We start from the raw sequence: 26354 nt of genomic DNA on the forward strand, positions 1-26354 counted from the left end.
TGGCCGTCTATGGACTGAGAGCCAGGAAAATAGTGAGAGAGACGGATCAAATGTTGAGCACAGAGCACAGCTGCAAAAACAGGTGTAATACAAGAACAATCCAAGTCTGCATGGTACGACTCAACCAGCACAATGAGAACAAATAGCCCAGCCACATTATCATGAGCATCACAGTATAAACACACGTTTACTTCAATTACAACCAAACCTAGGGTGAATTCTTATCCAACATATTCATTTACGTTACATGTTCATGTAACATTTAAATATGTGCATCCACAGGCAGTATACAAGTTTTACCTAGGAGCACTGACATGTCTTACATCATACAAGTAATTTGCAAAATGTTAGGTGCACAGCTGTCAAAGTCATAGCTATTCATGTGAATGTAGTGATGTTCATTATCTAAAATATATGACATAATTTAAGTAATTTCCACGCCCCCAAAATGTGAGTGGGCATGGAAAATTATGCAATCCCGCTTCCCTAAAGTTCCCACATCAATGCACAGGTGATGCATCATGAATAGATATAGGGAAGCAGTCTCCCGCATTGGTATTGCTGCAAGATCCGGCATAGAAGGAGAGATGCCAGAATGCCAAGCAAGCACCCTGTTGCTACTGAGAAGGGTAGGCTCTGCACAAGAAAATACTAAGGAGAAATAAAAAGTAAGACAAAAACCCCAAAGTATGGCTAGGTGTATTTGTAACAAACATACTTCTTAAAAGGCACCGACACCACTTCAGCTAATTGAAGTGGTCTGTGTGCAGTGTCCCTTTTGCACTTAGTGCTGCAATGTTAAACATGCAGTTCCTGAGAAATTGCAACATTTACATGGCAGCTCTAAGTCTGCCTCCAGTTGCTGTCTACCAAATAGCCACTAGAGGGTTTGCTGGATCGAAACGGACCTTTGGTCCGGTGTCTGACGCTAGACGTACTTACGCTCTGCATGAGGACATCCAGCGTCAGATTTTTCTCTGTAGGAAAGCATTGATAAGCACCTGTCTGTGGGACGTCAGAGGGGGCGGAGCGTTAACCCAGTGCCGAGGGACATTGTTTTTTAACTCTTTTTTTTCACCCAGACATGTGCCAGGAATTCAGCTTGCAGCTCCGCTGGGTTCTTCTCTCACAAGCTTGGATTGTTACCATGGCAATGCTCCGATTCTCACGAGAGTGAACTTGAGCTGCAGACTAGAGTTCATTCTTGCCACTAGGACCGCCAGGGATTAGTACGGTCCCCCCGCCCAGGCAAAAGGTAAGCAGGAGGGGGGAGGGGGATATGAAAATTATTATTTTTAACTAAATAAAATAAATAATATTTTTATGAATTTGCCTTCCTACCACCACAGAGACACAGTAACCCCCCCATACACACACACTATCCGCCCCACACACAACTTGCTCCCCCTACACACACTGGTACCCCTCATATAACCTTCCCCCACACACGTCCTTCACAAACACAATGCACCCCTGTACACTCACTGCACCCCTCACACACAATGCACCCCTCACACATACACACACAGTGCATCCCTCACACACACTACAGCCCCTATCCCGGCAGATTCCAGGTAAGCTGTCGAACTGTTCTTAAAACAGTTTGACTACTTACTCTGGGAGGGCACTATGGCACTACTGGCACCATAACCACTACTAAGTGCTGTAATGATTATTGTGCCTGGATTGTTTCTTTAAATAATCTACCATTGCCCCTCCAAAGATTAGGTTCTGGATTTGCACTTGAACGTCAAGCATTTCCGCTGAACAGGGGCCCAGTATATGCCGCTGCACTGTACATATATACAACCTAGAAAATTGTTTTGACTTGGGGCTCCTTGGAAAAATATTGAAATATTAAGGGCGTCTTGAACCTAAAAAGTTTTAAAAACCACTACTATATGGTCAGGAACACAAACAGGTATTCCTGACCCTGTAGTGTTAAAAACACTATCTAGCCCCCCTGGTCCTCCTAAATATATCTCTATGAGGAAAGTTTAGTGTCTCCATGCAGAGGGTCGAGACACTGACTGAGGAGTTGCGACTGGAGTAAAGTTCAGTGTCCCTTTAAATAATAAAATAATATATTCTTAGGTACTGATACGAAGAGATCTGCTACACCTAGTTATAGAAACAAACATCTCTACAAAAAGATGTGATCATCAGATTTACTTATCTGACTATTCAAGTGGGACTTCAACAAAGAAGTTATTTTCCAATGTCCTCATTTTTCTAGATATTTGCATGATGCAAATGCAGGTATCCATTCACCAACTTAGTCTGCATATTTACAAGCCAGCTATTATTTTCCTCTTTGACTACAATGATTGCCTAATCTCAGGGAGCCATTTACCCTGAAAACTATTTAGCTTTACTTCCTACACATTATTAGAATTACATTTATTTTCTTATAGTTATATAGTTATATTATAGTTTCCTTTCTTTTCCTCTCAGATTAGAATTCTTACACCACTTGAGTGCAGACAGAGTGCATGCAAAGGAAAGACCACTATCACCTCCATATTGTTTTCTTGAAAGAGAGAAAATACTTCCTTTTGATATCCTATATGTAACAATATTAATAAGGTTGTATACTAAAGTAAGGGTAGCTGATTTAGGGAAATAATCCAGTTCAGCTATTTTGACCTTAAAGGATCACTATAGGGTCAGGAACACAAAACATGTATTCTGAACCATATAGTGTTAAAACCACCACCTAGCCCCCCTGGGCCCCTCATGCCTCCATTAATATAGCAAAATCGTACTGTATTCAAGCCTGAAGCTGTAACTCTGCATGCTGTTTGTCTCAGAAAGAAAAAAAAAAGCAGTCTGCTGACATCATCAGAACTGGTGGCCTGATCCAATCACAATGCTTCCCCATAGGATTGGCTGAGATTGACAAAGGGGCAGAACCAGCATGATTCAAACACAGCTCTGGCCAATCAGCATCTCCTCATAGAGATGAATTGAATCAATGAATCTCTATGAGGAAAGTTCAGTGTCTGCATGCAGAGAGAGGAGATACTGAATGTTTGGATGCATTTTAGGCAGCCATGACCCAGGAAGGATCTCTGACGGCTATCTGAGTGGCCAGTGAAGTAATCACTAGGCTGTAATGTAAACACTGCTTTTTCTCTGAAAAGACAGTGTTTACAGCAAAAAGCCTGAAGGTAACGATTCTACTCACCAGAACAAATTCAATAAGCTGTAGTTGTTCTGGTGACTATAGTGTCCCTTTAAATTTTTTATTATTTTTGAATTCTCACTTAAACTTAATTACATAACTCGGTCAGAGTGACTAAAATGTTAAAAATGGAATATATATATATATATATATATATATATATATATACACACACACACACACACACACACACATATTAAAATCTGTGTTTTATTAAACAGTTTCTGGTTTTCCACAAAAAAAAAAATAATATACAGAATGCACATGCATCATGTAAAAAATGAGACATCCAAAACACATGTAAATAAAACTCAGCAATCATACCATTTTTTGGGTGACAGACATTTTTTCAGTGTTTCAAACAAAACACATGCAAGAGTATATAGTATCACCCCTAAAGCTGCCGAGCAATATTGCACATTCGTCGGGTACTTATGCAAGTTTCACTGATGCAGGTACTGTCGTTTTACTACCAATATGTTGCTGTATACTATTTTGCTCAATCCCTATTTCCCCATTCTGTTATCATTAGCGAAGACCATGTCTCTGCAAAATGCCTGCGTAAAATAGTGCACTGCACCCAATAAAAACAAACTGTAGTCACAGTAAAAAGAGTGTATACAGATAAACAGTTCCTTGAATACAGACATTGAGTTCCCTATCAACATACTTCACTGTTAAAGGGAAACTCCAGTGCCAGGAAAACAATCCGTTTTTCTGGCACTGGAGGGTCCCTCTCCCTCCCACCCCCCAATTCCCTTCAGTCACTTACCTGAGGTAGCGGCGATGTCCCTCGCCGCTGTCTCCTCCTCCGCGACGCTCCTCCCTGTTCTTCCGTTGGCCGGTGGGCGAGACTGATCCCGCCCACCGGCCGAGGAGACCTAATGCGCATGCGCGGCAGGAAGTTCCCTCTAGTGGCTGTCTAATAGACAGCCACTAGAGGTGGAGTTAACCCTGCAAGGTAATTATTGCAGTTTATAAAAAACTGCAATAATTACACTTGCAGGGTTAGGAGTAGTGGGAGTTGGCACCCAGACCACTCCAATGAGCAGAAGTGGTCTGGGTGCCTGGAGTGTCCCTTTAATTATGTGTTCTATTCTTTATGTCTGCTCGTTGCCTCCTGTCACTGCTTCCCCTCCCAGGAAAAAAAAAATAGATTTTTGATTATTATAATTATGCACATTTACTTGACAGCCACCAAATACGCCCTGAAACACAAACCCTCACCGCTGACTCCGTACCTACGGAACAAAGCGTTTGAGCCCGGGCTGAGCGCACGAGACTTCAGGGGGATAGAAAGCACAGGAATGCAAAGATACAAGCACATGTACGACGGGGATTCCTTCAAAACCCTAAAAACCACAGCACCCCTAACAACCAAGGACGTCTTCCGATACATGCAGTTGCGAGACTTTGCCAAACACCCAAACATAAAGAAAGCAGCCCAGACCCCTATGACATTCTATGAACGGTTGTGTAACGCCGAAACAATCCAAAAAGGGATGATCACGACTATTTATGTACAGCTCAGCGCCCCAGAAAAGGGAGCTATAGACCCAAAATATATACACCAGTGGGAGGCAGACCTAGGGGGAGCAATAGAGGGGGAGGACTGGGTAGACATATGGGAAGCGACGGCAAAAACATCGATTTGTGTGCTACATCAGGAGCAATCCTACAAGATGCTCATGAGGTGGTACACCACACCTGTTCAGCTCCATAAAATGGGGAAAACAATGACAGACACATGTTGGAAGGGTTGCGGAGGCAAGGGCACCTTTGTCCACATGTGGTGGGAATGCCCTGAGGTTGCCAAATTCTGGAAGAGAATCCAATCACTACTTCAGGAGGTCCTCACACGACACATAGACCTAGATCCCTGGGCGATCCTCCTATACCGGCCAACCGACGGCCTTTCTAAAAAAGAACAACAACTTATTTATTTATTTATTTATTAAAATTCTTAAGAAACGCAGTCTTATTACCCATAGGGTCTCGATGCGCATACCAGCAATCAAAAACAAGCAAAACAATATCCAGCACACAACAGCATTATAATCACATGCATTTGAACCAGGTTAAAAATTTCATGTAATCCCGTATGCCTGAGCAAATAAAACTGTTTTTAAGCTCCGGCGGAACTTCAGTAGATCATTCTCAAGTCTTAATGTCAGAGGCAGGGAGTTCCAAAATTGCGCTCCCTGAACATCACTCGTCCTCCCTCCGCACTTTTTCTTTTTAAAATTTGGAATCTTCAATAAGGCTAAATCAGCCGATCTCAAGGATCGACTGGGAGCATAGCGTGTGAATTTATCCTTCAGATAGTCTGGTCCCATACCGTGGATTGCCTTATATACCAAACAACCATTTTTAAACAGAACCCGTTCACGAACGGGCAGCCAGTGCAGGGCTTTTAAAGATGGAGTGATATGGTCATTGCGGGCCACACCCGTAAGTAGCCTTGCAGCTGCGTTCTGTATCAACTGTAGCTTGTGTATGATGTTCTGAGGCAGTCCAAGGTACAGGACATTGCAGTAGTCCAATCGGCTACCGATGATGGCGTTGACCACCGAGATTTGATCGGAGGGGGCAATAAATCTAAAAATAGACCTCAGAAGCTTCAGGTGGTAGTGGCAAGAGCTTACCACCTGATTGATCTGGGGCTTCAGTGTCAACCTAGAGTCGAAAATGACTCCCAGATCTCTGACCTTGGTGGCAGGACTCGGAGATGGAGAAAACGAGTCCGGCCATGAGGGAAAGATACTATTCACCTCCTGGTTACTGAAGATGATGCATTCAGTTTTGGAGCCATTAAGTTTTAAATAATTGGCTCCCATCCACGACTGAATATCCTGTAGGCAGGAAGAAAGATTGATTTGATCCTCCTTTTTCTTGGCCAGGCGAAAGTACAACTGGGTATCGTCGGCATAGATATGATAGGGAAGCATGTGGCGGCGGATGATTTGGGTCAGTGGCCTCAAATAGATGTTAAACAGGATTGGAGATAAAGCCGAACCCTGGGGGACTCCACACGTCAGGGCGATGTTAGAGGAGTAAAATGTTCCCAATTTTACCCTTTGAACCCTGTCGTGGAGAAACGAGGTCACCCAAGCCAGCGCCCTGTCATCCACACCAGCCACAGTAAGTAGCCTCTCTGTCAATCTATCATGATCGATGGTATCGAAGGCCGCCGATAAATCCAGGAGTACCAGGGCAATTTCCTCCCCTCTGTCCAAGGCCCACAGGAGATCGTCGTGGACTTTAACCAGGGCAGTCTCTGTCCCTCTACCAGGTCGAAATCCCGATTGGAAGTCATCCAGAATGTAATTAGATTCCAGGTGAGGCTGAATCTGCCATACCGCCGCTCTCTCGATGATCTTGGCCAAAAAAGGCAAGGTGGAAATAGGTCGATTGTTGCTCAACTCGGAGCGTGGCACAGTTGGAGTCTTCAGCAGGGGGATAACCACAGCCTGCTTCAGAATGCCAGGAACAACTCCGGTGGCAAATGACATACTAATAATGTCTGCAATATAGGGGGCCAAAACATCAGCGGCATCCTTCACCAGCTGAGCAGTGCAGGGATCCAGCGATGAGGACGATGCCCTGAGAGACTTGAGGATGATCAAAATCTCGTGTGTACTAACGGGTTTAAAATTCGAGAACATCGGGCCATCATAGGGTGTAAAAGTTTCTGTATCAGGTTCCACCACTATGTTGCTCCTAATTAGATCAATTTTTTGTTTAAAAAAGTGAGAGAGGGATTCGCAAAACTTTTGAGATGTTTCTTCTTGGGGAAGCGAACAGTTAGTGTAACGGATCACCTGGCACCCCGACTTGGTACCTCCGTTAATGGATGCTCCTAGTGCTTCCTGAGGACTCCAAGCACTCTGGCAGACACCACAATCACTGAATCCGAGAAACCTTTTTAAATTCTCCCAAGCATATGAATGCTGTAGACCATTGAATAGGAACCATACGAATAGGCTTGTACTCCTAGCAGTCAACTGGAACAGCATGCAATAAATCCTTCCCCCCCAATAATGAGACGACACATCACTTTGAGGGTAAAACAGGAACTCTGGACTGGCTCATCCAGCCTGGCTTTTATTACACTTGTACACTTACAGGCCACACCCAGGGGGAGGCATAAAATAACCAATCACATACATGGTACAACCCACACATCCCCTCCCCTCAGATAACCAGTTAACATAATTATACAGCCAGGAAAACTACAGTTTTTATACATGTGCTATAACTTTAAATCCATACATCCAATCTTCCCAAAAACCACATATTTAGAATCAGCACACTTTAAACATACACCCTTCCAAAAATCAGCCAAATCCCTCCAGTGGATCAAAAGTTAGCTGGAAGTCCTTTATGACCGGCCGCAAGCACAATTTCCTGCCCAAAACAGTTCCATAGATTTGGGCTGTGCGGCCGGTCAATTTCATGCGAAAAAACGACTAAGTCCCATTTCGAACGGGACTTAGTCTCTGGAGCTGCAAGTTCAGTATGGGAGAAGGTAAGGGTCAGCGGTGTTCGGCAAAATGTGTAGCCGATTTTGGTTCCACAGAATCTTTAGCATATACCGCTGACCGCGTTCGACTGAACAAAGATGGCCGCCGCCACGTGCAATTGACCTGCAGTAACCTCACAGCCTGGGAGGTAAATTGCCTGCACACTTTAGCTTCTGGGTGGTCCGCCTGTGTGGTACTTGGTTCAGTAAGCCCTATTTACTGAACCAAGTGGGGGAAAGCCAGGAACAAGTTATTTTACAGGTCTGGGGACATAGTCTTAAAGGGACATTGTTCACCAAAGTTACAAGATGTCCCCAGCCGGTTCTTAAAGGGCCATACACACCAAATAAAAGTCCATACGTTTTCAGGGGCCATAGTCTTAAAGGGTATTGTTACCCAAATTCTCAATATGTCCCCAGACAGTTCTTAAAGGGCCAGCAGCAGTACAATAAAATACCATTCACTGTGCTTAAAGGGCCAGTAGCCGCCATATAAAGTACAATATGCCCCAAATAACCCAGGGGCCATAGTCAGTAGGTAGGAGGCTAGCAAACAGGCTTCTCCAGGGCCCAGTGGCGAGGTTGGTTTCGCCACAGTTAGGATTTGCTAGGAGGTTTGTTGTGCGAAAAAGCTCTGCCGCTGAGTTTTTCGCTTTTGTAATCTTATCTGTGAAATATTGTTTTTTCGCATTTTTAATACTAGATTTATATAATTTTAAGGATTTTAAATATTCCAATTTAAGATCGGCATTGTAATCTTTTCTCCACCGTTTTTCAGCTGCTCGACATCGCCATTTCATCTCCCTGGTCACCTGATTAAACCAGGGAGGGTTTTTATTTACTTGTCTTACTAGACAAGTTTTTTTCATGGGGGCTAGAAGTTCTATTGATTCTACAATCACTGAATTAAAAAGTAAGATTTTCTCTTCTACTGTGTGGGAATCATGAAATTTAATGGGGTCCATTTTGCTGGAAAAAGTTGTGCTAAGAAGAGGTCCGGTGACTTTAGAAATATCTCGAGACCATGAGCAGATATTATTTCTTTTTGGGATGTGGGGGATTTTCTTCATTTCAACACCTACTGCCTCAAACTTGATCAAATTATGATCACTCCAGGCCGTGGGTTGAGGAGTAGCAGTCAAAGTAATCAACCCATTGTGGAAAATCCAATCTAGTGTGTGTCCGGTTCTATGTGTAGGGCCGGACACTACTTGGTTATACCCTATGGTTTTAGCATAGAGTAATAAACTCTGGGCATGAGAGTCCATAGGAGAATCAGCCCATAAGTTAAAGTCTCCCAAAATGATGGAGGAGGTAAACTTCTGAATAAACTCACACTGGCAGCTAGAAGGGCACTAGCACAGTCGTGGCTAAAGCCCACGGTCCCCACCGACGACGACGTGATAGTTAAAATTAAAGACACATACTTAATGGACAAACTCACAGCCCAAATAAGAAATACGGAAAAATCATTCAAAAAAACCTGGCAACCATGGGAAACTTATACCAATGAATAACTCCAGACAATCTGAAAATCGCGAGCTGCGGCTTGGCGTACCTATACCCGCCGTGCGCCCTGACGAGCACAGCACCCCCCCCTTCTAAAACCACCCCCCCTCAACCCGCAATCCCATTCCCTACCCTCCCCCACTTCCTATTTGACCGATCACTCAGTACACCAGCTTGGTTAACATACCAGACTAGCAAAACAACCTCGACTGGGTCGACACAGACGTAAAGACTTAGGCGGTATGAGCTCACTGTGCAACGGCAACCAGAACTGTACTAAGAGCCACACTGACAAACACAGGGACGCTTCACCCACCGAACGAAACTCAGACCCGCACAATGTTAACCGGTCCATATGTCATGAAACTAAGTACTGAAATGCCATGACCTTACCGATATTCACGTTTTTGTTTATGTTTATGTTCAATACTTGGGCTAACAACGCCCGGATAAACGAAAATCAGCGCCGAACGGCACACTATTACGAATATGTATTTGACATCACTATGTATATTCCGTTTAATGCACTGTATAATATGTCTAAAAGATGCCCCTGCGTGGGCCATCCAATGTCTTTTCCTGCCGTAACGGATGCTGAAACAAAAATAAAGAATAAAAAAAAAAAAAAAATTATGCACATTTAGTGCAATTAAATAAAAAGAGCTAAAATTCATCCATGCGTCAGTCCTGACTATTTAATGCCTCTTATATTAAGGATCAAAACCCATAACTATAGCAACCAACCAACTACCACAATACCATGCAGGTTTAATCCATAACTAACCCATGTGTTTTATAATGTATAAACAACAACACAGCTAACATGCAGTAATGGAGATTAACAGAAATATTATGGACCTTCGGCAGGAATTATTCAGAGTCAAATATTATTGAATTCAATAAAATATTTGAACATCAATCATTGGTAACCACATAAAAATAAATATATATTTACTCATGTTGTGTTTTAGTATTGCATTGTTTTTTTTCACTTAAACAGTACATAGACGGTGGCAAACAAGCTTCGACAAATTGGAGGATGCACTTCATAAATGCTGTATTCCATTTTTACATTCAATATTACAATAATCACTAACTAATAGCATCCATAAAAGAAGCAAACCAAAACACTATAAATAAGCTAGATTTAGTATGGGGGAGACGGTGGGGAGGGTGGTGAGGTACCACAGAGGATAACAAGGCAGATAAATTAAAAATGAGGGGGGGGAGTCGTTTTTAACGTTGCTTTAAACGATATCTAATAATATTAAATATCTGTTTGCAGAGACAAGAAGCTGGCCAAGCAAACTGGAAGAGCTTGGGTTACTGGCATATGATGACCAGTAAGATTTAAATGATATTGCAGAAATGTCATGGGATGATACACATGACTTGGCAGTTTAAAAGTGACTCTCAGTACGTATGCTCATTGGTAATGGGGCTTAAATTTTCCTTCCTGTCTCCTTGGTGGAATCCAATGCAGTTCAGGATGGGGTCTGACGACTGCTTCTGTTTGTATTGTGTAAGCAGAAGCCCTTTTTTTTTTTGTATTAAAAAAAAAAAATGTAATTAAAAAAAAAATCAGGCTCATTTCCAACCAAATACAGAGGAGCGCTTAAATTGTGATAATACATAAATACACCTAGTGAAAATAGAAAATATTTTGATACCATTCACGTCTGTTTCTTGAACAGTCCAGTGTCGTATATACCTTTAAAAATAAACAAATAACAGAAAATAGTGTAGTACCCTTTTGTACACAAATATAATACATAATAATAGGGAAACTCACATGTTCCAGAGCTATAACCTAGCTCTGGGAATATTGGCCAGTAGGACCTTCCCCTTTTTTCTTGAAGAGTGGTTTAGGGTTTCCTTATGTAAAATTATAGTTTCCGGTATCTCAAGAAAAGAGATTTAGAGATAGTGTAACAACATTCCTTTCCAGGCTTTACAATTTGATACTCCATAGATCTACAATGCAAGCAGCATAACTTGACAATGGATGCTTTGCCTTTTGTCAGCTTTTGTCAACATTTCATTTGCACATAAGACAAAGTAACCCCTATACGTCTTATGATCATTTTTGATTGTATTGGAATTTCAAAGTAGTTCCAACACACTTAATTTGAGTATTTCACAAAGATATTATATGAAATACTCTAGAGACAGAGCTGCTTAAATTAACATTTTAGTAAAAAAAAAAAAAGAAGACTACAAGTTCAAATGGTCATAACTTGGAAAACCAAATGGCCATGCTAAAAAAAAAAAAATAAACACTGAGAACAATTGAAGACTGTTTTAATATACAAAAAATAAAATAAAAAAATAGACCAGTGTGGCAGACCCAAAATCAAGAGAGAGAGTAAGCGCTAAATAACAAATGAGGCAGCAACCCTTTAAGGGAATCCCTCAAAGACCCTTTATATACAACAAGAGTAAAAACAAAGATAAAGGCTGCGCCAAAATAGACCAATAAAATATATAAAAATTTAGGGGAAATCCAAATGTAAAAGTCTTAGCTGGACAGATCTTCCTTAGATCTGATAGTCTAAAGTGCTTGATCGGGAACAATGTCCTCGCTGTCCTTCCCCAGGGAAATCCAATATTATGAAAAGATAAAACAAATAGAAAACCAAATAGTGTGGTTTGTCCAATAGGGTACAACAAATAAAAGAAGATGGTAATGCACTCACATGTGTTACAGCTATAGCTAGCTCTAGTGTGGAAAGCGTACAGCGGTATGATACCCGCTTATGGGATATAGTGCAGGCATCTTCCTTAAAAATGTATGTTCAACATTCAAAGAGAATAATAAAAATAGATGACCAATAGTGCTTGTGAAACCAACCTCATCACTGGGCAATGGAGAAGCCTGTTTGCCCGCCTGCTGACTATGGCCCCTGGGAGATTTGGCCCTTTAAAGACAGTATTTGGGCATATTGTATTTTATTATGCTGCTGGCCCTTTAAGAACCATCTGGGGACATACTGTGACTTTTGGGAACAATGCCCATTTAAGACTTTGTCCTCTGTCCCCCTAATATACTTTGTTTGTGCCCTTTTCCTTCTTGGTTCATTAAAGGTGGCTTACTGAACCAAGTACCACACAGGCTGACCACCCAGAACCGGAAGCGTGCAGGCAATTTACCTCCCAAGCTGGGAGCCTGCTCTAGGTAAATTGCCGACCGATGGGTGGCCGCCGTTCGCACAAACGAACACGTGGCGGCGCCATCTTTTTTCATTCAAATGCGGTCAGAGGTGTGTGGAGCCAAATTCATGGACCTGAAATCAGCTACACAGTTCCACGAACACCGCTGACCCTTACCTTCTTCTACACTGAATTTTCAGCTGCAGAGACTAAGTCCCGTTCGGCAATTCGAACGCATGTTCCAATGGGACTTAGTCATTTTTTCAGTGTGAAATTGTCATAAAAGGACTTCCAGCTAACTTTTTAACCCCTGGATGGAATTGGCTGAAGATTAAATGCATATTTTTAAAGTTACAGTACGTGTAAAAACTGTATTTCTCTGCCTGTGATAATTACATTAACCCAGTGTGTAAGGTAATTGTATCACAGGCAGAGGGGAAGATTTTGTGTGGGAGTCTGTGGGTATTGTACGTATTGATTGGTTGTTCTTCAAAACCCTGTGGGCAGTACTATGCGTGTAAAATGTGCAAAAAAGCAGAGTTTTTGATTAAAAGCTTGAGTTCTACTTCACCCTCAATTTGGAGTGCCGTCTCTTATTGGGGGAATCTGCTACAACGGATTGCTATGCTTGTCATACTCCCTTGCTAAATCACTACTAAGCTAAGGCTTGTTGCCACCTTGCTCTCTGGAGAAGTCTACGGTGGTTTTGGTGTCTGCTGCAGTGCTTGGAGTCCTCAGGAAGCGCGAGGAGCATCCTTCAACGGAGGTACCCAGTCGGGGTGCCGTCGATCCGTTACAATGCTCTCTGGGTAAAACTGTAAAATTGTAAATAAAATATATAAAAAGGTACTCACAAGAATTGAGCAGGCAAACTGCTCCCTGATGACAGCGTTGGTGGTATGATCCCCACCTAGGATTACTTGGAGTCCAGGATAGTAAAATGCCAGGTAAAAAATATAAAGTGTATTAAAAGATGATTGGCACAATAAAAGGTGACCAAAAAATCTTTAATAAATAAAATACACAATATAAAATATCCACAAACGCGTTTCGCCTAAAGGGCTTCTTCAAAATGGAATACCTGGCAAGGTGAGTTTAAATAAGGGTACAATTGCTTAAAATTGGCGCCAAACCTAAGGGCAGCTAAAAGGAATACAGTAGCTAATGAAAAAAATAAAATATTTTAAAACAGATTTTAAATATTGTTTTTAACACATACACAATTAACATAACATGATGCTACGATTAAATATTAAAAACGAGCATTATCTAAATAGATATTAATAGTTTAATGTGGTCACGTGACTTTTGTGACGCCGCACTGGTATATGGGAAATGTAGTTGGATAGGACGCTTGCGCGTGTCCATACAAGAATATTATGTGTGCGTCGGCACGCACAATGCTGCGGCCGACGTCAGGATAGTGGGCATGTACGGGGGCGTTGGTCCGTATGTTAGTGCGGCCGAGTTGATGGGCGGGCGAAAATGTGTAAATAAGCCGTCTGCGCGCGCAATAGCTGCGGCCGACGGCTGGGCAATTTTAACTGACGGCGGCACGCTTGGGTCGGATTGGTGGAGCAAATGCCTATTATAAAGAGGCAAACATATTGGTGGGAAGGGGAATGAATAATAAATAATATGGGATGATTAGCAATACTTTAAGACATAAATACATATAAAAGCATAAAAAACATATAAAACATAAAAGACATAAAGAGGAGTACAGTAAAATTACAAAAAATTAAACAAATCAAAAAGTCAGCATGTAAACCATGGGGTATAAGGGTCTGAAGCTTATACACCCATTCCATTTCAGTTCTCCCAGGGAGTAGTACTTTTTTTTTTATTCCCATACATTTTAACATTCTTGGATCTTTATTGTGTTTAATAAAATGTTTGGACACTGAATGATTCAGATACTCATTTTTAATGTTTCTGCAATGATCACTTAGTCTTGTTTTTAAGCACCTTGTGGTCATTCCAACATACTGGAGGCCAAAGGGGCATTCAAGCAGATAAATAACATTTTTCGTAGTACAGTTGATAAAATCATTAATTTTGTAAACCTTATTTGTCACATTAGAGATAAATTGAGTTACTTTAGATGGTACTGTAGGATCGGTGGTTTTGCAGACTATACATGATTTACATTTACAAAAATCCTTAATTTGGGGGAACAAGGATAAAAGTGGTTTGTTTTTTGTTTCTCTAGTAAAATATTTTGTTAAAATTGATTTAAAATTAGGAGCTCCTCTAAATACTATATTGGGATGTTCGGGTAAAATTTTATTAAGAGTTTTGTCCTGTTTTAAAATATGCCAATGCTTCCTTATGATCTTTTTTATATTGCCACTTTTATTGTTATAGTTAAAAATGATAGGCAATGATAGTTCGTCTCTATCTTTCTGTTGGATGTTATTGATTGTGTCTGTTAAAACGGTTTCAGAATAATTTTTTTCAATAAACTTATTTTTTTTAAATTCTGCTTGTTCGTTAAAATCATTTAGTTCTGAGCAATTTCTTCGGAGTCATAAAATTTGGCGCTTAGGGGCACTGTCAAGCCAGGGTTGGTAGTGACAGCTAGATTTATCGATTGCAGTATTTACGCAAACTTTCTTAAAAAAAAGTACGTATTTGTCCGTTTTTAATAAAAATGTTAAGGTCTAACTCTAACTCAATTTTTAAATAAATGTTTAGATTTAGAAATTTTAAATAAACATGAATTTTATTATTTAAGGGGACTCTCCAGGCAGAGGATTTTACTCACCTGGTTCCAGCGCCGGGAGCCTCGTGAAGCCGCGCCCCCTATTTCGTCAAAATGACGAAATAGGCGGGCGTGAGCAGGGAGCAATCAGACGCTTCCAATGGTCCCTTGTGCGCATGCGTGGCTTTGCCACACATACTTCAGAGGGCGGCATGAATGCCGCCCTCTGAAGTCCTGAGCGCACTACCGCGCGCTGACTGAGAGCTCAGCTCGCGGTCTTTGCCCGCCCACTCTCCTATGCTGACAGGCAGGAGAGAGAAGGCGCGCACACAGTGCCTTCTCTCTCCTGCACACATCAGACGTATTTTAATACGTCTGACGTGTACAAGGCCTTTTTAGGGCCCTATATGATAGGAAGTCCCTCCGGTGGCCGTCTGAGTGACGGCCACTGGAGGTATTCCTATCAATCAATGTAAACACTGTATTTTCTCTGAAAATACATTGCTTACATTAAATTGCCTGCAGGGAGCTATATATATATATCTCACCTGAACAACTACATTAAGCTGTAGTTGTTCAGGTGGCTATAGTGTCCCTTTAAACAAAATGTTTTTTCTCCTCCTATTTAAATGACGGGGATTTTAGAGACACAAACTACTGACTAAGGAAGTCTGTTACAAGTAAAACACGTTTTAGTCACTGAGGTCTCTGTTTTGTTTATCATCCTTGATTAACTCCACCGTGTTTATTTAGAGACATCTTTAGGGCTCTAGAGAATGAGTGGACATTTTATGGTATTCAAATGTATTAATACATATTACAGTTCTGTACCATCTGCACTATTATAGGTATTATACTGTTACATATTATCATGTGCTGTTATTTTGCACATCATTTTTTTTTTATTGAGGCATATGATATAACAATACAGAAAGTAAAGCAGAGAGTTATAGCACATAAAACATATGGTATGTTATAACAGCCTCTTTTTATATGTATTTCAATGTTATATTACTATGCAGGTTAAACCAATAGTGTTAGCAGTGATGCGTCTGGTTAATCGTAAGGAATCACTAGGCGAATCAGACATCACGTTACACTGTGCATTGATTGTCAAGCTACACATTATAGCCATAGTGATAATTCTAAGCTTAAGTTAGAGATTAGTATTTCAAGAGTTAGGGACCACTAGGACCAGGGTTACTGTCATGGTCCTGTATAGCAATGGAAAGTACATGCTGGTTGTGCCGCTGGGGCTTGTTTGGGTATTAAAGATTCTGCTGTTCCCCTAGGGCCATAGCATAGACTCAGAGTGGGGTTGACAGAGGTAGCCAGTGCATTCAGTAGGTAACATATTAGTAGTGAAAATATAAAGATATAAACCACAAGCTTGATTCATGTGTGTAGGCGTCATAGAGATAAAACATTAACCAGCTGAGGTTCTGGATTATATTACTATCACATAATTTTGCACACATGACAACAATATAAGTGATCACAGGGGCTAGGCATCGCTGCACCATTGCACTTGGCTATCTGGGCACTGGGGCAGTGAAATAATAAAGGTATAAGGCAAAAGGCCAAAATCAGAATAAAAATGGCAGGGCAAGGCTGCAGACTTTAGGTGCAGGCGTGATGGAAGCCTCTAATATCCACTGCATACATAATGGGCCTAGCAGTGTGCCTGTCAGCGCACTCAGCCCACGCCACAGGGCGAGATAGTGTTATGGCAGTGAGAAGCCAGTCCAATGGACCGCGGGGACTCTGTTGGGGATCCACTGTGGTCCTCTGGGATGACCTCTCCGGTCGCAAGATCGATTAACCTTCCATGGTGTAAGTTGCCGCCAGTGTGTTGAGTACAAGTGTCGCCTGAGTACCACACCTCTTCCGCCTGAACGGGAGCTTATGCCATAAAACCATTGATCCCATCATCAGGATCGCGGGCTCAGGTTTCCGCCGAGTCCCGGTCAATCACCATGGGTGATTATACTCCAGGTGAGCACCCAGCCCAGAAGATGGATGAGCTGCTAGGGCGTCAGCGTTATCCACTTCTGCGGCAGGATGTGCTGGATGGAGAGGGTTATTCGCCAGATGAGTCTCCAGCTCTGCTTTGTGGTTCGAGGTTGGGACTGACGTCTTAAAACGTGTAGCAGGGATCGTAGGCGTCTGCATGGGATGCAATCCGGCTCCAAAACGCTGCGCAGATCCTGTCGAAGTCGGCAGGGAACTTGGCTTCCCAGTTAGATGCAGGTAACTTGACTGCTGCGTCTGCCATTTTGGTTGTGGCCCGGGAGTGAGATGAGGCAGTGTTGGCTGACAGGATGCCTATAGTACACGACTGCTTCTTCCCTAGTTGTTCAATGATCAATGGGTCTCGTTGGTGGATTTTTGGGGAATGCACCTTGAGTTTTTACCAGAGATTACTGAGGTTGTATGAGGAGCTTGCCACACACACGGCCGTCGGCCATGCAGGTCAGGCCCCGCCCCCCTATTTTGCACATATTTTTGCATGTATATTGAACTATAGATTCTTGTATGCACAGTTTGCACATCTATAAGATTGATTATATTTATGGATAAGAGCACTTTGTTATATGTATGAATTCCTTATGTGATTGATTTGTATGCATAACACTTTGTAAAAAATTCATTCAGTCCGGATTATTTATTTAGTTTGGGGGTACGACACTTAGCACTTTTTGAATTTCGTGGTTGTATATGATTAGCAGATTATGCTGTGACTCTCTTCCACTTTTTTATTGCTTGATTAAATATTAGAAGCGCTTCACTGATATGATTTTTTTAGTTGTCTTTTAAATGTAGATAGAAAGCATACATTATCAACATAGTGAGCAGCCAAGAATTTAAAATGAATTGTATTTTTCAGATATGAATACCAGGCTGCCTATCTATCATCCAGGTTGGTCCACTGAGGGTAGAAGTAGGGTCCGAATTAGGGATAGACGATAGAATTTCTCCAGAGCCGATATCGATTGGTTTTTGGACAAATGCCAATAACTTGTGATTCTTGGGTCAGTTCTGCTCTATGTGGAGACGCTTAACTTTCCCCATAGTGATGCACTTATTCGATGCAGTAGATGCCGATTGGCCAGCACAGCATTTGGCTCCACCCCCACCTCCTTGGCTGAGATCTATAGGACTGGTTATGATCGATTTTGATTATGTCAGCCAAGAAGGCAGATCGGAGCAGGGCCAGCCACAGCAGACCCGTGAGGTGCTGGAGTAATGGAAAGTTTTTAACACTATAGGGTCAGGAATTCACGTTTGTATTTCTGACCCTATAGTGTTCCTTTAAAGTTTTGAAAAAGTAACAAATTTGCCCTTAACTGAACATGCTAACAGCAATGACTCCTATCACTCTTAGACAACCAGTACATGATGGGATCACTAAGATCCCTGCATGTAGAGTGCTGTTTCTGCTAGACGTTTGATTGCTGTCAGTAGTCACACTCAAATCACTCTAGGACAGCCAGTACATGCTGGGATTACTAATCCCAGCATCCACAGTGCTGTTATTGATACGAGTGTGATTGCTGATCGTCACACTGCTATCACTCTGTCTGCCAACCCAGTCCATTACAGTAGATTATTCGATCTCACCTCTGTCTTCAGCTGAGCTCCTGTCATGACATGGCGATTCACTGGCTGGCAGCTAACGTCTAATGATAGACTAGCGCTATGCTTGTTGGGTACAGTTCCCTGGTGTAGCTAAAAGCGGGACACCTGGGAAATAAATTACGACAGGACCTGAAAACCTGCACGAAGTCCTGACGAAATTAGGACAGTCGTGGGCCTTGACATCTAAATCTTTTATAAAATGTAATTAAAAAGGGATATTCCTCGCAGATAAAACACTTAACGCTCTAGTTCTTTATCGGTGTGTAGCAATCCTATAGACGACCTGTCAACATAGCCTAATTACATATTTATCTTCCAAATCAACTGGATTAAGCTCAATGTTTCCATTTAGAATAATGTAAAGCGCTGCGGAATTTGTTGGTGCTATATAAATAATACCATAATAATAATAATAATAAAATCAAAGTTGAGGAAATAGCCTTGTTCGAGCTCACGACACTTTAAATTCCTGGAAATTTACAAAATCATGGCGTTAAAAAACAAACAATAATAAAGAATAGCCCTATCACAGCCTTTGTGAAGCTACATATAGAGTATACAATCTAGCCCTGGCCATATTATTATTATTAATATTTTATTAAACACCAACATAGATTAATTTATATCTCTCTCTCTCTGTGTTATTATTGGACTCCATACCCCAACCACCTGTTGTCCCTATGAGTGCGCAGTGTTATGGCTGGGGCTCTACACACACTGACACAGCATTGTGGTGATGGTACAGACACCCACCGGGCACCCTGCCCTGGATGGACAGACAATATGGGGTTTACAACAATGACAGCCTCTCACTCACCCATTTATTGCTGTTCAAGTCCCAGGCTGATGAAACTGCCCCAGACATGAGAGCCGCACGATGATTGGCTGCCAGGGGTCTCTGCGTTTCATTGGCTCGAAAGAGACACGGGGGAGACTTTCATAGCAGCCAATAGGACGACGTGTACCATTCGCATCGAGCATGAGCGACAGCGGATTGGTGGGCGGTCACGCGGGTTTCCGGTGAGACGCCTCCGGTTGGTCGGACCGTCCACAAGCGTTCCTTTGGAGGCTTCCTATTGGTCAGCAGGCGCTCAGCTTTAGTACAGTTAGATTCTGACATGTCTATGGATGCTGATGCAGGGCTGGGTGGGAGTTAGTGGGCTTCCTGGCTGAGCGCCAATATCACTGGTCAGCCATCACTGTCCATCATTATAACATCACTGGTCATCCATCACTGTCCATCATTATAACATCACTGGTCATCCATCACTGTCCATCATTATAGCATTATCACTGGTCATCCATCACTGTCACTCATTATAACATTATCACTGGTCAGCCATCACTGTCCATCATTATAACATTATTACTTGTCAGCCATCACTGTCTATCATTATAGCATTATCACTGGTCAGCCATTACTGTCCATCATTATAACATTATCACTCATCAGCCATCATTGTCCATCATTATAACATTATCACTGGTCAGCCATCACTGTCACTCATTATAGCATTATCACTGGTCAGCCATTGATACCGGAGAAACTGACGGAAGCCAAGCACAGAGAGATGGACACAGGTTTCTTCAGGAAGGAAGAGATTCTTTATTGGATCACCGATCGGGACTCAGAGGGACTAGCGTCACCAAAATACAGCAAGTTCTGAGCCCCGGACAATAGTGCAGGCTCCTTATATAGGCACATAACTCCTCCCATATTAAGCTCCACCCGCACATTCTCTTGACCAATCAATACAATATAAGAATTAACTTCCTGCTTGACCGCATGGCCTGTCCAGCACAATGGAGGAGGGGAATACTACATCCTGTATTCTTGCACATGCTCCGTACACTACTGATCGTATCTTGCCTCGTGCAACCAACTGATCGATACGTCAGCATATGCACGTACACATGCCACGTGGTAATCTCGGCCTACTAAATTTATTTTTACCGAGATTCCACCACATTCCCCCCTTTGATGCCTCTTGATATTTTACAATTACTTGAGGCATCACATAACCTTAGTTTTGCTTACACCGCAAGTTACCTTGAACCAGACCAGACTTATCTTATGATGTGAATCTTCAACATTCATCTTCCTGCATTGGTTCTCCCTGATCTAGAGCCCTATACTTATATATCGCCATTATCTGTGCAGCAGCCTTCCTCTCTGCTATATTCGCTATCAGGCTTTGCACAGACCTAACTACTAAGGGTATAAGACACGGTAGGAGTAGACACAACAGGAAAATCAGTAGGACTCCACCTACCACTGCCTTAAGCCCTCCAAACCACTCATACCAGCTACCAAACCAACTACTTGGATTATACCCTTTCCATACCTGAGTAGGCACATGCGCTAGTTTAACCATATGGCTAGTAAGCTCAGCTATTGCTTGCCCTTCGTCATCTATTTGAAGACAGCAATTGCTTAGGTTAAACTTCCCACATACACCTCCCTCTACTGCCAAAAGGTAATCCAAGGCTAATCTATTCTGGTATACTGCTGTCCTCATCCTGGTATTATGTTTCACTAGGAGATTGAGCGCTTGTGATGTTTCATTAGTGATAATCTCAACCACCGCCTGTAATCTTATAATGCGGTTGAGCATATAAATAGGGGTTCTATAACCAAAGGTACCATCTTCTGCCCACGTGGCTGGCCCATAATAATCTATAATACGCTGGGGAGGCCATTCATTATCTTCCCAGGTGCCTATCTCTAGGGGTCCCCTTTTCTTCCTATGATTCACATCATACACTTTAACACCTAAAGTCTCACCTGTTTCAATAGGTAACAAGAAGAAGGATGGTTTGAGCATACCCAACACACATGCCCCTTCCCAGTCCTGTGGCAGCTCCGAATAGGCTTTCTTACCACAGATCCAGTACAAATTTGCTGGGGCTCTCCAGGTAGATGTGATAGATAGATCAAACCACACATCCTTTAAATTGGCGTATCTAGCAAACGGGTTAGATGGTTCTGAGACATTTGAAGCCGACCACCAAGTTGTATTTTTAGTATCATCATCATAAGCTTTTTGCCCTAGACAAGTTAATTCTCCTACAGAAGTATTATACATTATTCCTTTCCTTGCTATGCAAACATAACCTATGATGGAGGTCTTTAATCTCCACTCAGATTTACCTCTAACACTCAAATGATAATCGGCTTGTGTAGATATTAGTTGGTCAACTGCCTCAGAACCGGACATTACCTCCTTTGCTTCCCAAGGCCATTGGTCTCCCATGTTAGTACCTCCACACACATAGCAGTTGGTAACATTAAGACTACCGGCAATACTTTCAGCTAGGTCAATGAACAGGTTCTTAGCATTATGGGGGATCTTATTATCTATACTCATCTCTTCATAAAAGGAATGGTATACTTGATGAGTCTGGGAGGATACCGTATCAGTCTCTATCCCTATAAACAATAATGTCCCAGGATCTAAACCCGTCCCGTATATCTGAAACCCAAATAAATTTCCATATTTGTCTAAGAACTTGTCGGGGTTATTTATAAGTATATGGACTGGGTTGCATTCCATAGACTTACAATAAGGGCTAGTCGGCAACTTAGTCACTATCATGTCTTTATCTACTGTCTGTCCCCAAGTCGCCCACCCCACACAAGACCAATATGGGCAAAAGTTATAGTCTTTATTTGGGCATCTAGGACTCACATATTTATTTTTACTACTGGGACAAATATATTTATCGTTAGATCCATACGTCCTCTCCCATCTAAGATCCCCACATACATTCCACGGCTTTCTACCACTTGATATCGCCTTACATGCATCAAATAGCAGAACACCCGAAGAATATACGGATTCTAACACCGTCTTATTAATTAGGGTCCCCTGAGGATCTCCATTCCTGAGAGTCAACCAAATTGTACGAGGTTGATACTCTGGACTGAAGCACTTAGGTTCTCCTACTCCTAAATGGCACACACTATAGTCTATATTTAGGTATCTACATCTTGATACCTCTCCTTTACATTCGTATTGTGAATGCCAAATTAGGGTTTGGGAAATATGATTACCTGTTCTCGTAGTCTTAATGCACACCTCACAGCTAGGAGTGTCGGTACCTCTACCTTCCTGAATATAAAAACACACATAAATATACACAATCAAAAGCACATCTTTCGCCGTCATCCTCAGTCTTCGTCCGTGCGAAGGCGCCTCAGCTTCCAGGATGTGAGGGCTGCAGGGAATGGAGTTCTGCTCGTCTTCACAGGTGTCCCTTCGGGACTTTCCTGGCTTATACACTATGTGTTGGTAAGCGGACAGGCTTTATTATGGCCTTCTCACTCACACCTGTAACAATAAAATTTATAATCCACAATAATTCCTTGTTACTCCGACTGAGTAGTGCGTTTCAACCGGATCTTGCAGGGATTCTCTGGGTCTGCTGTAACTTGCCAAGAATCAACTGCTGCTGGTTTAACCCTGGAGTGATGTATCCACGGAGTCACTTCGGCCACTTTAATCGCTGTAGGGGTAGACAAAAGAACAACATAAGGACCTCTCCACTTGGGCCCTAACGGTACATTATTCCACTCTTTAATCCACACTTGATCTCCTGGATGATAACTATGAACAGGGGGATAAATATTCACAGGTAATCTATCTTGTACCCATTTCTGTACCTCCTCCATAGTCTTACCCAACTCTACAACCTGCTGCCGGGTAATTCCTTCTCCCAACTGACTCAAATCCCCCCTTAAGTTACCAAGTACGGGAGGTGGTCGCCCATACATAATTTCAAAAGGAGAGAGGCCCATCCTTCTGGTAGGGGTACTGCGGATTCGCAATAGAGCTATGGGTAAGAGAACGTTCCACTTAAGTTGGGTTTCCTGACACATTTTAGCCAACTGGTTCTTAATAGTTCTATTCATTCTCTCTACCTTACCAGAACTCTGGGGTCTATATGCGGTATGAAGCCTCCACTTTATACCAAGCATATGAGTCAGTTGTTGTAGGCACTGATGAACAAAAGCTGGACCATTGTCCGATCCTATAGAACAGGGTAGTCCATATCGGGGTATTATTTCTCGTAGCAGGAATCTCACAACTTCTCCTGCTTTCTCTGTACGAGTAGGACATGCTTCTACCCAGCCTGAATAGGTGCACACAATTACCAGAAGGTAACGATGTCCACCCGATTTAGGCATCACTGTAAAGTCTATTTGTAGATCGGACATGGGGAGTCCCCCCATAAACTGGACTCCTGGTGGCTTTACTGGTCCTTGTCTTGCATTATTTTTAGCACACGTTACACATCTACGTACAATGGCCTGAGTCAAGTTGGACAATCTTGGTATGTAGAAATGTTTCCTGAGAGATTCTTCTGTACTGTCTCTCCCAGAATGTGTCCCGTTATGATAGTTCTGGACAATTTCTACTGCTAGTGATGCTGGTATAACTATTCTTCCATCTTCTAGCTGATACCACTTGTTCTCCAAATACTTTCCCGGTTCAGTCTTTAACCACTCCTCTTCTTGAGTTGTATAAACTGGAGTCCATTGAGACAATGGGGTTGGTATTAGAGCAGCTATATGCCCCACATACTCCTGTCTTCCTGATTCAGCAGCACGCTTAGCTGCACTATCTGCCATCCGATTTCCTTTGGTTACATCACCATCTCCTCTCAGATGCGCTCGACAATGTATAATACCGACTTCTTTCGGCTCCCACACTGCTTCCAATAGTTGTAGGATTTCAGCTGCGTACTTGATTTCTTTGCCTTCTGAATTCAGTAGTCCTCTTTCTTTATACAAAGCTCCGTGGGCATGAGTGGTTAAAAACGCATACTTAGAGTCCGTATAGATATTTACTCTTAAACCTTCAGCCAATTGTAACGCTCGTGTCAGTGCTATCAATTCTGCCTTTTGTGCTGATGTTCCTTTCGCCAGTGGCCGAGCTTCTATCACCTTGTCTATTGTTGTTACTGCATATCCTGCATAGCGGATCCCTTCTTTCACATAACTACTGCCGTCGGTGTAATATTGAACATCGGGGTTCTGGATGGGAAAATCACGAAGATCTGGTCTACTTGAGAATACTTCATCCATTACTTCCAAACAATCATGTTGACTTTCAGTAGGTTGCGGCAAAAGGGTAGCTGGATTTAAGGTGTTTACAGTCTCTAAATGCACTCTTGGGTTTTCACACAACATTGCTTGATACTTGGTCATACGGCTATTACTAAACCAATGATTTCCTTTGTAATCCAACAACGTCTGTACTGCATGTGGGACTCGTACATAAAGTTCTTGACCCAGAGTGAGTTTATCGGCTTCAGCTACTAGCAGGGCGGCTGCAGCTACGGCTCTTAGACAAGGTGGAAGTCCGCTGGCCACTGCATCCAGTTGCTTAGACATGTAGGCAACAGGTCTTTGCCATGATCCCAAGTACTGTGTCAATACTCCCACAGCCATTCTTCTTTGCTCATGTACGTACAGGTAGAATGGTCGTGTGTGATCAGGTAGACCTAATGCTGGGGCACTCATCAAAGCCTTCTTCACATCTTCAAATGCCGTTTGCTGTTCTTGAGTCCATAAGAAGGGGTCGTGCTCTGTACCTTTGATAGCTGCGTACAGAGGTTTTGCCAGTATCGCATAGCTGGGAATCCATATCCTACAGAAGCCTGCTGCCCCCAAGAATTCTCGCACTTGTCTTCTATTCTTGGGTATTGGTATTTGGCAGACAGCTTCTTTTCTCTCTGGCCCCATAATTCTTTGACCTTCAGAGATATGGAATCCCAGATACTTGACAGTTGGCAAACACAACTGAGCCTTCTTTCTAGACACCTTGTATCCTGCCTTCCAGAGAATGTGTAGTAGATCGTGCGTTGCTTGCTGACATTTTTCTTTTGTAACTGCTGCTATCAACAAGTCATCTACATACTGTAACAATACACACTCTCCTGGGATAGACTCGAAATCCAGTAGATCTTGACTTAGAGCTGAACCAAATAGGGTAGGTGAATTTTTAAACCCTTGGGGCAGTCTTGTCCAAGTCATCTGGCGTTTTGAGCCCGTTACAGCGTTCTCCCATTGGAAAGCGAAAATACATTGACTTTCTGCGGCAATTCGGAGGCAAAAGAAGGCATCTTTGAGATCTAAGACTGTGAAGTAAGTAGCCCCGCCCGGAATTAAAGCAAGCAGGTTATATGGATTGGGTACGACTGGATGTATACTAACAACCGCATCATTGACTGCTCTTAAGTCCTGCACAGGTCGATACTCATCTGTACCGGGCTTTTGAACAGGCAGCAATGGGGTGTTCCAGGGGGAAGTACAGAATTTTAGGATACCATACCGTATGAACTTATCCAGATAAGATTGAATGTTCTTCTTAGCCTTCTGCGGGATGTGGTATTGTCGTAGGCTTACTGGATAAACCCCAAGTTTTAGTTCAATTTTTATAGGTGGAATATTGCGGGCCAGTCCTGGTGGGTTGTTCTCTGCCCAAACTCCTGGTATGTTGAATAATGTCTCATCACTCCTAGGGTTTTGGCTAGTCAACACTGTATAAAGTCGCCACTCTTCTTCCTTTGGTACGGATAAAGTCATAATACCTGAAGGTCCATTAAACTTTAGAGATGTTGTTCCATTTGGTAGGAACGTA

General features: G+C 42.4%; 1 protein-coding gene across 1 annotated transcript in view; it reads right to left on the reverse strand.

Moving 5' to 3' along the window:
* LRRC28 (leucine rich repeat containing 28) overlaps positions 1 to 19609 on the reverse strand; it is a 56702-nt gene extending 37093 nt beyond the window's left edge. The window contains exon 1 of the mRNA XM_063448833.1: positions 19526 to 19609. The gene's annotated coding sequence lies outside the window, so the exon portion shown is untranslated. The remainder of the gene's footprint in view (positions 1 to 19525) is intronic.
* Between the last annotated feature and the right edge of the window lie 6745 nt (positions 19610 to 26354).

The sequence above is a fragment of the Pelobates fuscus genome, chromosome 3 (assembly GCF_036172605.1).
Source record: "Pelobates fuscus isolate aPelFus1 chromosome 3, aPelFus1.pri, whole genome shotgun sequence".
NCBI classification, from domain to species: Eukaryota; Metazoa; Chordata; class Amphibia; order Anura; family Pelobatidae; genus Pelobates; species Pelobates fuscus.